Source organism: Helianthus annuus, chromosome 17 (assembly GCF_002127325.2).
Source record: "Helianthus annuus cultivar XRQ/B chromosome 17, HanXRQr2.0-SUNRISE, whole genome shotgun sequence".
Lineage (NCBI taxonomy): Eukaryota > Viridiplantae > Streptophyta > Magnoliopsida > Asterales > Asteraceae > Helianthus > Helianthus annuus.
Genome location: NC_035449.2, coordinates 22,815,378 through 22,828,707, shown reverse-complemented (window position 1 = coordinate 22,828,707; position 13,330 = coordinate 22,815,378). Strand labels below are relative to the sequence as shown.

General features: G+C 37.7%; 1 non-coding gene across 1 annotated transcript; it reads left to right on the top strand.

Annotated features, from left to right (window-relative positions):
- Nucleotides 1–5,259: 5,259 nt before the first annotated feature.
- Nucleotides 5,260–5,366, top strand: LOC118489578. Its single transcript, XR_004887599.1, has one exon. It is a non-coding gene; the product is annotated as a small nucleolar RNA R71 (small nucleolar RNA).
- Nucleotides 5,367–13,330: the final 7,964 nt, after the last annotated feature.

The following is a 13,330-nucleotide window of genomic DNA, read 5'->3' as shown; positions in this document are numbered from 1 at the left end:
GAACGGTGTCTTGGGTATGCTCTCCTCTTGAATCCTCAGCTAATGATATATTGATCGAAGGTCAATCTTGGAGTAATAGCTCGATCCTTGCAACTGATCAAAAAAGTCGTCAATCCTGTATAAGAATTTGCAACATTGATGTGTGCGAGGTGTTATATATTTTATATATATATTTTAAGCCCTTTTTACACTTTTTAGCCAAGTTTTAAATTTATAAAACACGATATTTACTAACACTAAACACACATATGGGCAACTGCACCCATCGTGGACGTAGTATAGTGTTGGTAAGATACCGAGGTCGTCCAAGGACACAAGAGCTTTTAGTACCGGTTTATCCTCAACGTCTAATCAAATCAAAATGTTAGAAAAGATTTTTAAACTAAGAAAATAAAACAAACTAAATGCTGAAAAATAAAATAAAAATAAAAACAGATAAACAAGATGAATCACTTGGATCCGACTCGTGTATTAGTATAACCTTTGATTATTTTCGCACTTTTGCACTTGTTTAAGAGATTATCTTAGTTATTGTAGTAGGCCCCTCTTTTGAAGGCGACGTTACCCTCAACCCAGTAGTTTGAGTCAGCAAGGATACAATCCTAAAGGGTCGGATTATTGAAAGATAATGAATTAAGTTATTAATGCAAATTACGGTAGGCCCCTCTTTTGGAGGTGACGTTACCCTCGACTAAGTAGTCTGAGTCAGCAGGGATACAGTCCTAAATAGCCGGGTTATAGTATTAATAGTAGTTAACTTATGAGGGGGTCAAAGAGTTTGGATCCCCGCCATCCAATACCTTTGGGTATTGAAGGAGATCCTACTAAATTTGACCCAGGTCCCTTGCAGGACCTCTAAACGCTGAACAAGGGCAAGACCATTACCAAATCGTTCCCTTAACCCCCGACCAGGTAGCCAACATACCTCCATATAGACCGTGGAGATATGAATGGTGAAAATCCTTAATTTTATATAGACAGTAAAATAATGCCAAGACACCACGGACAAACGATAAGGAAAAGTCACCTTCAACATAAGCAACTAGTTATTAAAGTCATTAATACAAAACCAAATAAAAAGTGCAAAAGATTAAAAATAAAAAGTATTATACTAAACACTTGTCTTCACCAAGTGATGCAAGAGACTTAGGCAAGCATGGCCTTGATTGTCAAGAACTCTTACGATCAATCTTGGATCCCGAGATGACTCACACACTCTATGATGGACAATGGATGATGGTGGTGGATGATGGTGTTGTGATGTTGGTGGGTGGTGGATGAAGTGTGAGAGAGGTGGTGTGCCAAGGGATGAGTTGCAATGAAGACAAGCATTCCTATTTATAGGCTGAACAGAGGCCTGGGCACGGCCCCGTGTCCGGTGGGCACGGCCCCGTGCCTGTCTGACACTATCTCTCCTCATTAATTGTAATTCGCAATTACAATTAATGCGCCTGCAGTACTTTGGGCACGCCCCCGTGTTCACTGGGCACACCCCCGTGGTGAGCAATAGAAGCTTCTACAGGTTTGTCTTTTCTGCTGCTTCTTGGGCACGGCCTCGTGCTCGCTGAGCACGGGGCATGTTCAGTCTTCTGCCTTCTCTGTTTTGCTTGGGAGGATGCTGTCGAGGGGTCGGGCAATCTACTTTTGTTCCTTTTTTTTGTATTTATGTTAGATTTAGCTGCCTTTTTGCTTCTTTTGTTAATTTGAGCTAATTTAATCCTGAAAATACAAAAGGAAGACAAAAACACACTTTTTCCAACATTAGTACTTAAAAAGGGTTAGTTTTATGCCTCATTTGATGTAATTTATATGTTGCATTTTGCACACATAAAATATCCCCACACTTGAACTTTTGCTTGTCCTCAAGCAAAACTCTTTAATATGTGGCTTATACTCCCAAATGGAATGGGTAGAAGAGAAGGTTTTGGATTGTCATAGAGTGTCGGGAATCCAAGATCTTTATTGGGTTTTATTTTTATTTATTTACAATCCTATTCGTCATGATTTATTAAAAACCTTTCATAAGGTAAATTATTTATTAAGGCATAACATACCTTTCTAAAATTCTATTTATATACAAGTTCACATACCTCACGGGAGAAATCACTCACACTCGGCCAAAGGTGTATTTTTAGTGAATCACTCGAGAGCGGCATGGAACTTATTCCTACCATAAGCTTGCCAAGCAATCAATCCTCATCCTTTTTAACTTTATACCTTTGTAAATATCAAGAGGACTTTTTGGGTGAAGGGTTAGGCTTGGGCTAAAGGTGGGTAGTTGGGTTAGTGGTTAGTAGAAAAGGGCGAAAGTCGTAAAAAGCGTCGGTTTTCGTAAAACATTTTGTTTTTGTGACTTTTTTTTTATTTTTAATGAAGTATTTCTTCAAACAAGCTTTTGTTTGCGGAGCTTTGTTTGTTTATTTCTAACTTCATTGTAAATTTTTTTTTAGTCACACGAAAACCGAGCTTGTTACTAAAATAAGGAGTAAAAATAAAAGGGTTTTTGGTGGGTAAAAAGGTTTTTGGTGGGTAAAAAGGGCTTTGGGTTAAGAAACGAAAAGGTTTAGGCTCAAAGGAGCTAACTAGGGGGAGTTTTTGGGTAGGTGAAAAGAAAAGTAAAAATAATGGTTTTGAAAGAAAAAGGGTTAGTCCTAATGCCTCTATCATTTACTTACTTGGGTTTAAGTTGGTAAGGACCGGGAATGAATTGTCGTGGCTAGTTCTAGAGTCGTAAGAACCAAGCGGCTATTCACACAAGAAACGAAAAATGAGCATTTAGCGTAAAGATGTATATTTTTATGCTCAATAAAGGCTCAAAACTCACTTTTGTGGGAATGGGTTTTTATGTGATCAGGTATATATAATCGAATTTTAACTAAGCTTATCATGCCGTTTCATAATTTTCTTATGTTGGTTCTTTTTATCACGATGCTATCGGTTGTAAACTTGTAAAAATATGACCTTGTTAGTCTTAGAATTCCCAACTTAAACTTTAGACAAGTAGAAAAAATGAAAAAAAAATTTTGAAAAAAATTTGGGGTGATTAGCGGTTCCAATAGAGTTTTGTGTAAGTCTTGTTATTAGGACTTGCAAAATTCAAGGTTTTAGCATCTCCCCCACACTTAAATTACACATTGTCCTCAATGTGTCCCAAAAATAGATTTTTAGGTTGATTGAATGTGTAACATTGTGTTAAAAGCAAAAATTTATGTTACTGGCAGTCTGGACACGGCCCCGTGGGGACCGGGCACGGCCCCGTGTTCAGGTGCCAGTAACAATAATTAAAGAAAAGAAACAGAAGCCTGGACACGGGGGCGTGTTCAGTGAACACGGCCCGTGTCCAGTTACCTGAACTGGGCATTTGTCTGCAGGGTGTTCAGCACGGGGCCGTGTTAGCTGGGCACGACCCGTGCTGAACTTACTGTAATGGAGAAATTGTTGTCGGGTGGCCTTGTTTTTGTGCATGGGCCATGTTTCTCGTTTCCCTTGTCATCCTTGACCACCATGAGTGTGTTTTATTCCTGCACATTAAAACTAAAATATTAAACTTAAACTAAGGATAGTTCCGCGGATTGCCTCCGTGGTGCGCCACGTTTATAAGGGTCCTTGGCTAGACCCAAGGTAAGGTTATATGTTTTGTGAGCGGGATGTTTTGCTTCCCATGTTACACCTTCGGAGAGCATCATCCAAACTTGAATCAATAACCTTCATGTAATTGACCGGGTCATCGTCCTCTATTCTCTTCCCAACCCCGAACTTTACTTCATCATCCCCATACTTTAAAGTGAGTGTTCCGTCATTCATGTCTACCGCTGCCTGTGCGGGGGCGAGAAATGGTCTCCCTAGTATGAGGGGGACTTCGGTGTCTTCTTCCATATCGAGTATGACAAAGTCGGCCGGGTAGACGAAATTGTCGACTTTGACTAGGAGATTTTCAATGACACCTTGCGGGAATTTGACGGATCGATCAGCAAGTTGTATGCTCATCTTTGTAGGACTCGTTTTTCCTAGGCCGAGTCTCTTGAACATTGATGAGGGCATGAGATTAATGCTAGCCCCAAGATCGGCTAGTGCATTACGAACGGGGGAGCCCCCGATCGAGCAAGGAATTGTGAAGCTTCCGGGATCGATTTTCTTTTAGGGGAGTTTGTTGAGTACGAGGGCAGAGCATTCTTCGCCTAAGTTAACTAATTGCAATGTTTCAATTTTCCTTTTATGAGTGAGGAAGTCCCTCATGAACTTAGAGTATTTAGGCATTTGGGTTAGGACATCAATGAAAGGAATGTTGACATGCAATTGTTTTAGTAGACTTTCGAATTTTGCTAATTGCTCATTGGTCTTTTGACGGATTAACCTACCGGGGTATGGAACTCGAGGAGCCTTGGAAGGCTCTGGTGAGGGAGGGGAACCCTTCTCTTGTAGGGGCGGCGTTATGGTCTCCTCGGTAGGCGGCGGGCCTTCCGTAGGACCCACGGTGCGGTTCCGTAATGTGATGAGATGAACTTGCGCTTTTGGGTTTGTTTCGGTATTGCTTGGTAACGCGCCTTGTGGTCTCTCGGAGAAATTTTGGGCTAGTTGGCTTATTTGTTTTTCGATGTTTTGAATACTAGCTTGTTGGTTTCTAAAATTTGATTCTAATTGTAGAAACCTCTCCGAGTTTTTCTTTTCATTGTCGGAGATGAGGCGAGATATAGTATCTTCAAGCCTTTCTCGTCCACCTTGTTGTTGAGGGAAATTTTGGGACTCATTTCTTGGTTGTTGAAAGTTTGTTCGTTGGTTTTGTTGGTTACTACTATTGCCGGGTTCTCTCCAACCAAGGTTAGGGTGATTTCGCCATCCTTGGTTGTAGGTGCCCGTTGGAGGACCCGACGGCCTAGGTCTATTATCAATGTAGTTTACCGATTCTTGTTGATCGTCTGTTTCTTTCATACAACTCCAATTTTCATGTGGCCACCACACCCTTCACAAGCCATAACCGAGACCGTTTTTGTCATTTCCAATTTTTTTATTTTCGAAGAAAGGGCCTCGATTTGGGCTTGTAAAGAAGTGCTTTCATCAACCTTATGGGCGCCCGGGGCAATGGATTTATTGCCTCGGGGAGTGTGCCACTGAAAATTGGTTTGAGCAATTTCCTCAATTTGATTATATATTTCATGCGGGCGGCGATTACCTAAAAGTCCTCCGGAGCTAGAGGCAAGTGTTGGCCTTGTGTGTGGCAACAATCCATTATAGAAAGTGGATACTTGTTGCCATATCGCAAGGCCGTGATGTGGACACTTTCGCAATAGCTCCTTGAACATTTCCCAAGTTTCATATAAGGATTCCCCGTCCTCTTGTGAATATGTATTAATTTCAGTCATTAATTTAGCCGTTTTAGCGGGAGGGAAATACTTATATAGAAATTTTTGGGCTAGTTCATCCCAGGTGTTTACCGATCCAGCTGGGAGGGCGTTAAGCCAAGCTTTTGCTCGGTCTTTTAGTGAAAAAGGAAACATTCGGAGGCGGATGGCATCATTTGATGCTCCATTGATCCGAAAGGTATCACATATTTCTAAGAAATTAGTAATATGTAGATGGGGATCCTCGTCCGCAAGCCCATGGAAGGTGGGTCGTAGATAATCCATGAGGGTACGTTGGTCCGCCATTGGAAGTGGGTTCCCCGAAATCTTCTCTTGGTTTTTGGCTTTTAGTCTTTTTCTGAGAAAGCGTTCGGGTTCTTCTAGAGGTTCTTTTATGTCCTTATTAGAACTGGAGCTCATACACTACGTAGGGTTGGCGTCTGGTTCCAAGTCCTGCAACAAAAACAGAAAAGAATGCTGGTCAGAAGGTTCACCACGGCCCCGTGCTCAGTGAACACGGCCCGTGGTCGGAATTACAGTGATTGTTTTCCACATCCCGGTTACTGGAGAGTTGGACACGGCCCCGTGTTGCACCGACACGGCCCCGTGGTCAGCCTTCTGTGACTTGGAAAACTAAAAACTGCCAGTAACAACGCTGGGCACGGCCCGTGCCTGACCAGGCACGGCCCGTGCTGAGCTCTGCAGAAGCTGAAAAACTAAGAAAATCCTAAAAAATTAAAAAGAAAATAAAAAATGATTAGGTCGTTGATTCCTAACTTTCTTAAAATCCTTGTGTCCCCGGCAACGGCGCCAAAAACTTGATGTGTGCGAGGTGTTATATATTTTAGATATATATTTTAAGCCCTTTTTACACTTTTTAGCCAAGTTTTAAATTTATAAAACACGATATTTACTAACACTAAACACACATATGGGCAAGTGCACACATCGTGGACGTAGTATGGTGTTGGTAAGATACCGAGGTCGTCCAAGGACACAAGAGCTTTTAGTACCGGTTTATCCTCAACGTCTAATCAAATCAAAATGTTAGAAAAGATTTTTAAACTAAGAAAATAAAACTAACTAAATGCTTAAAAATAAAATAAAAATAAAAACAAATAAACAAGATGAATCACTTGGATCCGACTCGTGTATTAGTATAACCTTTGATTATTTTCGCACTTTTGCACTTGTTTAAGAGATTATCTTAGTTATTGTAGTAGGCCCCTCTTTTGAAGGCGACGTTACCCTCAAGCCAGTAGTTTGAGTCAGCAAGGATACAATCCTAAAGGGTCGGATTATTGAAAGATAATGAATTAAGTTACTAATGCAAATTATGGTAGGCCCCTCTTTTGGAGGTGGCGTTACCCTCGACTAAGTAGTCTGAGTCAGCAGGGATACAGTCCTAAATAGCCGGGTTATAGTATTAATAGTAGTTAACTTATGAGGGGGTCAAAGAGTTTGGATCCCCGCCATCCAATACCTTTGGGTATTGAAGGAGATCCTACAAAATTTGACCCAGGTCCCTTGCAGGACCTCTAAACGCTGAACAAGGGCAAGACCCTTACCATACCGTTCCCTTAACCCCCGACGAGGTAGCCAACATACCTCCATATAGACCGTGGAGATATGAATGGTGAAAATCTTTTATTTTATATAGACAGTAAAATAATGCCAAGACACCACGGACAAACGATAAGGAAAACTCACCTTCAACATAAGCAACTAGTTATTAAAGTCATTGATACAAAACCAAATAAAAAGTGCAAAAGATTAAAAATAAAATGTATTATACTAAACACTTATCTTCACCAAGTGATGTAAGAGACTTAGGCAAACATGGCCTTGATTGTCAAGAACTCTTACGATCAATCTTGGATCCCGAGACGGCTCACACACTCTATGATGGACAATGGATGATGGTGGTGGATGATGGTGTTGTGATGGTGGTGGGTGGTGGATGAAGTGTGAGAGAGGTGGTGTGCCAAGGGATGAGTTGCAATGAAGCCAAGCACTCCTATTTATAGGCTGAAGAGAGGCCTGGGCACGGCCCCGTGCCTGTCTGACACTATCTCTCCTCATTAATTGTAATTCGCAATTACAATTAATGCGCCTGCAGTACTTTGGGCACGCCCCCGTGGTGAGCAATAGAAGCTTCTACAGGTTTGTCTTTTCTGCTGCTTCTTGGGCACGACCCGTGCTCGCTGAGCACGGGGCGTGTTCAGTCTTCTGCCTTCTCTGTTTTGCTTGGGAGGATGCTGTCGAGGGGTCGGGCAATCTACTTTTGTTCATTTTCTTGTATTTATGTTAAATTTAGCTGTCGTTTTGCTTCTTTTGTTAACTTGAGCTCATTTAATCCTGAAAATACAAAAGGAAGACCAAAACACATTTTTTCCAACATTAGTACTTAAAAAGGGTTAGTTTTATGCCTCATTTGATGTAATTTATATGTTGCATTTTGCACACATCAAACATCAAATAATTCATTTCTCTTTTCAAAATCACTCTTTTTAGATTTTTTACACATGTGTAAATGGCAAACTTACACATGTGTAAATTTTTTTTATTTACAAATTCACGTAAATTTAAACGTGTAAATTAAATTTCTAACATTGTATTCAAATAATAAAGATAAGGGTAGAAAAATTTTTTGAATTTGAATTGTTTTTGACTAAGTTCTCGCGGTTTTTTCATTCGTTCTCACGGTTCTCGTAATATTTAGTGTTCTCAAGATAACCCTCCCCTATATATATATATATATAGGAGAAGAATCCGTTAGGAACCACCCTTTATTGCGAGAACCGCGAGAACGAATGTGAAGACAACCAAAAATAGCTAAAAACACACAATTTTTTTTAGTATTTTTTAAATTAAAATCGCTATGTTTTGTTATTAAAAAAAATTTTGCTACTAAAAGTAGCGATTTTTACATAAAAAATATAAAAAATTTGTGTGTTTTTTAGATTTTTTAGGTTTTTTGGTGGTTTCGTTTTTAGCATTTTAGAGCATTCACATTCAGCTCCCTAAAACTATACATTCCACTAAAAAACAACTCCTATATCGATATATTTTCACTAAAAACAAATACTTTTTCTCTCTCATTTTCAATTAAATAATATTTTTATACCTTTATCATTACATTCTCTCTCCTTCACTCATAACCACTTTTAATATATATTAAGAAATTATAGTGGGTGAACAGTATCCCCCAAATATACAGATGAATGAACAGTAACATTTTCTCTCTCCTCTACTCACAACCAGTTTTTATACTCTTTATATTTTAAAAACCCCACACACAGATTTTGATTCCCAGGATGTGAATGCTCTTAGCTTGGGTGGGGGTTTAGGTTTTTTTTTTTTTTTTTTTTTGGGGAGGGGGGTGCGGAGTGGGGGTTAGGCTTTTTTTTTTAGGTTTAGTTTTTGGCATTTAGCTTGGAGGGAGGGTGGTGTGTTCACATTGGTTCTCACAATAAAGGTGGTTCTCAAATGAACCTTACTCTATCTCTCTCTCTCTCTATATATATATATATATATAAAGAGAGAGAGAGAGAGAAAGGTTAACGTACATTACGGCTTAACGTACATCACGTACGACAGGTAATTACGCACGTTCATTTTAAAATCACGCACGTTATAACTCAAAAATCCAAAATCACGCATGTTGAAACACAATAATCACGCATATTGAAAACATTAATTACGCATGTTATAGAACAAATCACACACGTTTTACGTTAAGCCGTAATGTACGATATACTTCTTATATATATATATATATATATATATATATATATATATATATATATATATATATATATATATATATATATATATATATATATATATATAGGAATAGGTTCAAGAGTAAACACTAGTGTAGTTTGCGAACTGAGTGAACTAATCCTAGCCATACACGTGTGTAGATCAATGGCCAGGATTTGATGTTGAAATACACTAGTGTACTTTACGATTTGATGATGAGATCCTGGCCATACACGTGTGTAGATCAATGACCAGGATTTGTTCACTCAGTTCGCAAATACATTAGTGTTCACTCTAGAACACCACCTTATATATATATATATATATATATATATATATATATATATATATATGTTTCGAGTTTGTTATACACTTACATGGAGTTTTAATTCAATTATAATTATGTTCTATGAGTTTGTCGGTTGTTAACTAACCATGATCTTATTTTTTTTCTTCGTGTTTGTTTTCATAGATGTGTTTATGCGCAGGGGCGGACCCACCTTATGGTGTGGGTGGGCGGCTGCATCCCTTGAAAAATAAAATTTTAGTGCTATTTTCGGCAAAAATTCCGACCGCACCCTTTGGAAAATTCCGACCACACCCCTTGACGAAAGAGCAGAAGGTTAAAGCAAAGAATGTTTGAACTAAAAAGAAAAAAATATGAGAAGGATTTCATCAAGAACTTTTCCGATGGTTGCAAGTTGCAGCAAATGTTGTATTGGAGAAGATGACTAACTAGGGGTAGTTTGGTAACTAAACAACTCTACTAGAAAGTTTCTTTTAAAAGTAGCTGATATATAACGTCGAATTAAACTATCCTCTTCTATTTACTTTTTACTGTTCTCTTTTTTCTTTTTACATTTTTACGTTTCTATAGTGGATATTTTTCAAACATGCTTTTTGTTTTCTATTTTTGTTTTGGTCGTTTTTCATTTGTTTATCAAATTATTGTTTTCTTTTAGATCTATTTTGTTTCCGCTTTTAACAAAAATATTTTTTTTCAAAGAAGAACGTACATTTTGTATTGTTATTTTAAGATTTGTCTTTATATATATATTAAATCTACAATATGATATCTTAACTAGTGGAATTGCCCTATATTCGGTCGATATCGGTTTGATTTATTACCGTATAGGTATGGTATCGATATTCTGTATAACAATCAAAAGTTAAAACCCAATAATTAAAGTAGCATGCACAAAAGAATATCATCACGTGTTTTACATTAATCGAAAACCATAAAATATGTTACTAAATAAAAAGACGAAATTGTTCGTAAAAAGTTAGTGATTGTTTATAATTTAGATTAGAATAGAATGATTTATTTTGCTTTTATAAATAGGAATTATGTGTAATTTTATTATGGAACGGTTTCTAAAAATGAAAGGTGGAGAATCCTCTTCCAAAACTCCCAAACACGATGTTTGAGAAAATATGTTTGTAATTACGTTTGACGAGCTTTTAATGATTATATGAATTTGAGTTTGTTTTTTTTTACATAACCCGACCCGGTCCGCCACGAATCGAAAAAAATATTATATAGCTAGGGGGCCTAAAATCCTATAAATTTTCCGCACCCCATGAAAAAAATGTATGGGTCCACCACTGTTTATGCGGTCCATTATCTTACGTATCTTGTTCTTCTTTTTCTCTGATCATATTCTTTATTTATAGATCATACTTTGGGATGAATATTAGCAGTGAAACTACATATGTATGAAGGATGAGATCAAGCTGATATATCCATAATTTTAGCATCGAACACTAAACACTTAAGTACGATCACCGTATGTTATTAGAATCAGAAATGAGATATGGTCAGCAAGAAAGAAAATTCTTAATGAATGTAGTATATTTTGTTTTTATAGTGTTCGAAAGTGATGTGTGGTTAAGCTTTTGAGGTGCTTTATTTCTTATATAATGTCTCATGTGGAATAATGTCCCATGTGGAATTAACAATGACAAAAAACGCCTTTGGAAAGCCACTTTTAGGTTACGGGAAAACTCATACTAGATTCAAGATAAAAAGAAAGACATGGCTAAAGTTCTTTATGCAACGACACATGATATTTTAATGTACGTTGTGGTACACAAGAAGTTAGGTATTGCTCAGTCAGTGATGACAGGCGGTATTTTAGATTTATCTCAAATCCATATTATGAGAATAAACTATCAGACTCGTAGTTCACTACTTTTTTCTAACGACCAACCGATAGATTCATGTCAAATCCATATTATGAGAATAAAGTATCAGACTCGTAGTTACACTACTTTTTTCTAACGACCAACCGAAAATATTATTCAAACTAACTAGCCAGGAGCAAGGCACCAAACTTACAAGGAAAAGAAAAGCTTACAATGTCTAACTGGAACACCAGACGGCACACCCAATACAACCAATTAGCCAAACACCTCAAGCCTTTGCAAATCTTCAGAAACCAAGCTTACCTCTTTTGACCGGTATTTGACCCAAAGCTACCCCAACGATTCAGTTTCTTCCAAGATTTTACTAATTGCAGGAGGTTCGTTAATAAATATCACTGCATTACGCATTCACCAAATGCACCAGGTCACCGTGAACAATCGCCTGGATACATTTTTTCTTCTTTATTGTCCCGGGCAATATAGGTGGAGGAATCTTACACCAAATTGCTGAAAGTTAGAATGGGAGGAATCTTACACCAAATTGCACTACTAATTGGAAGACTCCATGGTTTAGTTGAAAAGTGTCATCTTGGAGAATTACACAAGCAGTAGTAGACTTAATTTTTTTTTTTCACTGGGATCCCTTTTTTTCGGTGTTAAGATTTTTCACAACAAAATGTTAGAATTTTCGGGTCAGTCGTCATTCGGATCGAGTCGGGACAAGACGAGGAACATAAGAAAATACAATAAAACCCTAGTTTTTAATTAAATTTTGCTTGTTGTATAAATTTTGTTTAAAAACCTTAGTTTTAATTGAATTTTAAAAAAAAAACCTCTTTGTTACTAAACAAAGTGATTTACCACTCCACCAGTCTCACTTTCAATACCATGATGTCCAAGTAATTATTCTTATAGGGTCCTTGATCAAGTCCCAATCGAATAATCAAACACAAGAACAAGAACGAATGGAATAACTCTCCAATGAACTTTTATTATAACCAAGAAAATATAACTCAAAAAACTTGATTACAATAACTCATAAACCATAACTCGGTTTATCTTCTCTTGACCCTTAATAATGTCTACCCTACCTTGGTTTATATGGGCTACCCCTAACTTGGTGACCAAGACATTACCATATAACCCTAACTTGGTGACCAAGACATTACCAAATATAATTATACTCTTATACAAAAATCAACTGGCAACTTTTCATCAGATTGGTTATGATAAACTTCGAAGGACGCGACTTCCTGTTATATTTGAGACATGTCCCTTCGACTTCCTCTATTTTAACGGTTGTGTTTGTGTTGATGAGAATAAGTAATGAACCGACAAGATTTAATGCGTATGCGAATCACACCACCTTTCTCTTTGTTTAATATTTATGCCACCTTTCTCTTTGTTTAATATTGTTACTCTCTGTGAATTTGCAATCCAATTTAACCGACATATAGGTTCGTTTCTTTTCAAAGGAATGCATTCAACACCAACGCAAGTACGCAACGCTTCGTCTAGGGGTACCAATATCAATACTAAATCAACAACACCAATCGGCATCCAAACCACTTCATGTATAGATGAGAGATCGCAGGGTGACGCATCTCTTTAGTTTTGCATACCACTCAACCGATTACGGTGTTAGATTTAGAGGTTGCAACCCTTCATTTATAACATTTATAAAAGAACATATCAAGCGGTACCGTATGCAATCTTTGGTTATAATTATAAACCGTACGTCGTGCTCTTCGGTGAAATGACATGACGGCTCCCCGGTGGGGTTCCGACAGGCAAGTATAAATACGCTAGTAAATAATATTACGATAAAGTTTTCGTCAATTGATTGTGTGTTCTTAATTTCGTTTTATGTGTTAATCGATCCGTTTAAGAGACATCAAATTGGTATTAGAGCGAAGGTCGAGAAGAATGAATTAAGAAGGAGAACACAACAGGAAGTTTGTGATTTCGATTACCGATTAAAGCGGAAAATGGAAAAGAACCAGGTTGCGATTAATTATTGAAATAGGTCTGTGTTTTCTGTTGTAATTAAAGAATCGTAGAAGTGTGTCTGGAGAATTGAA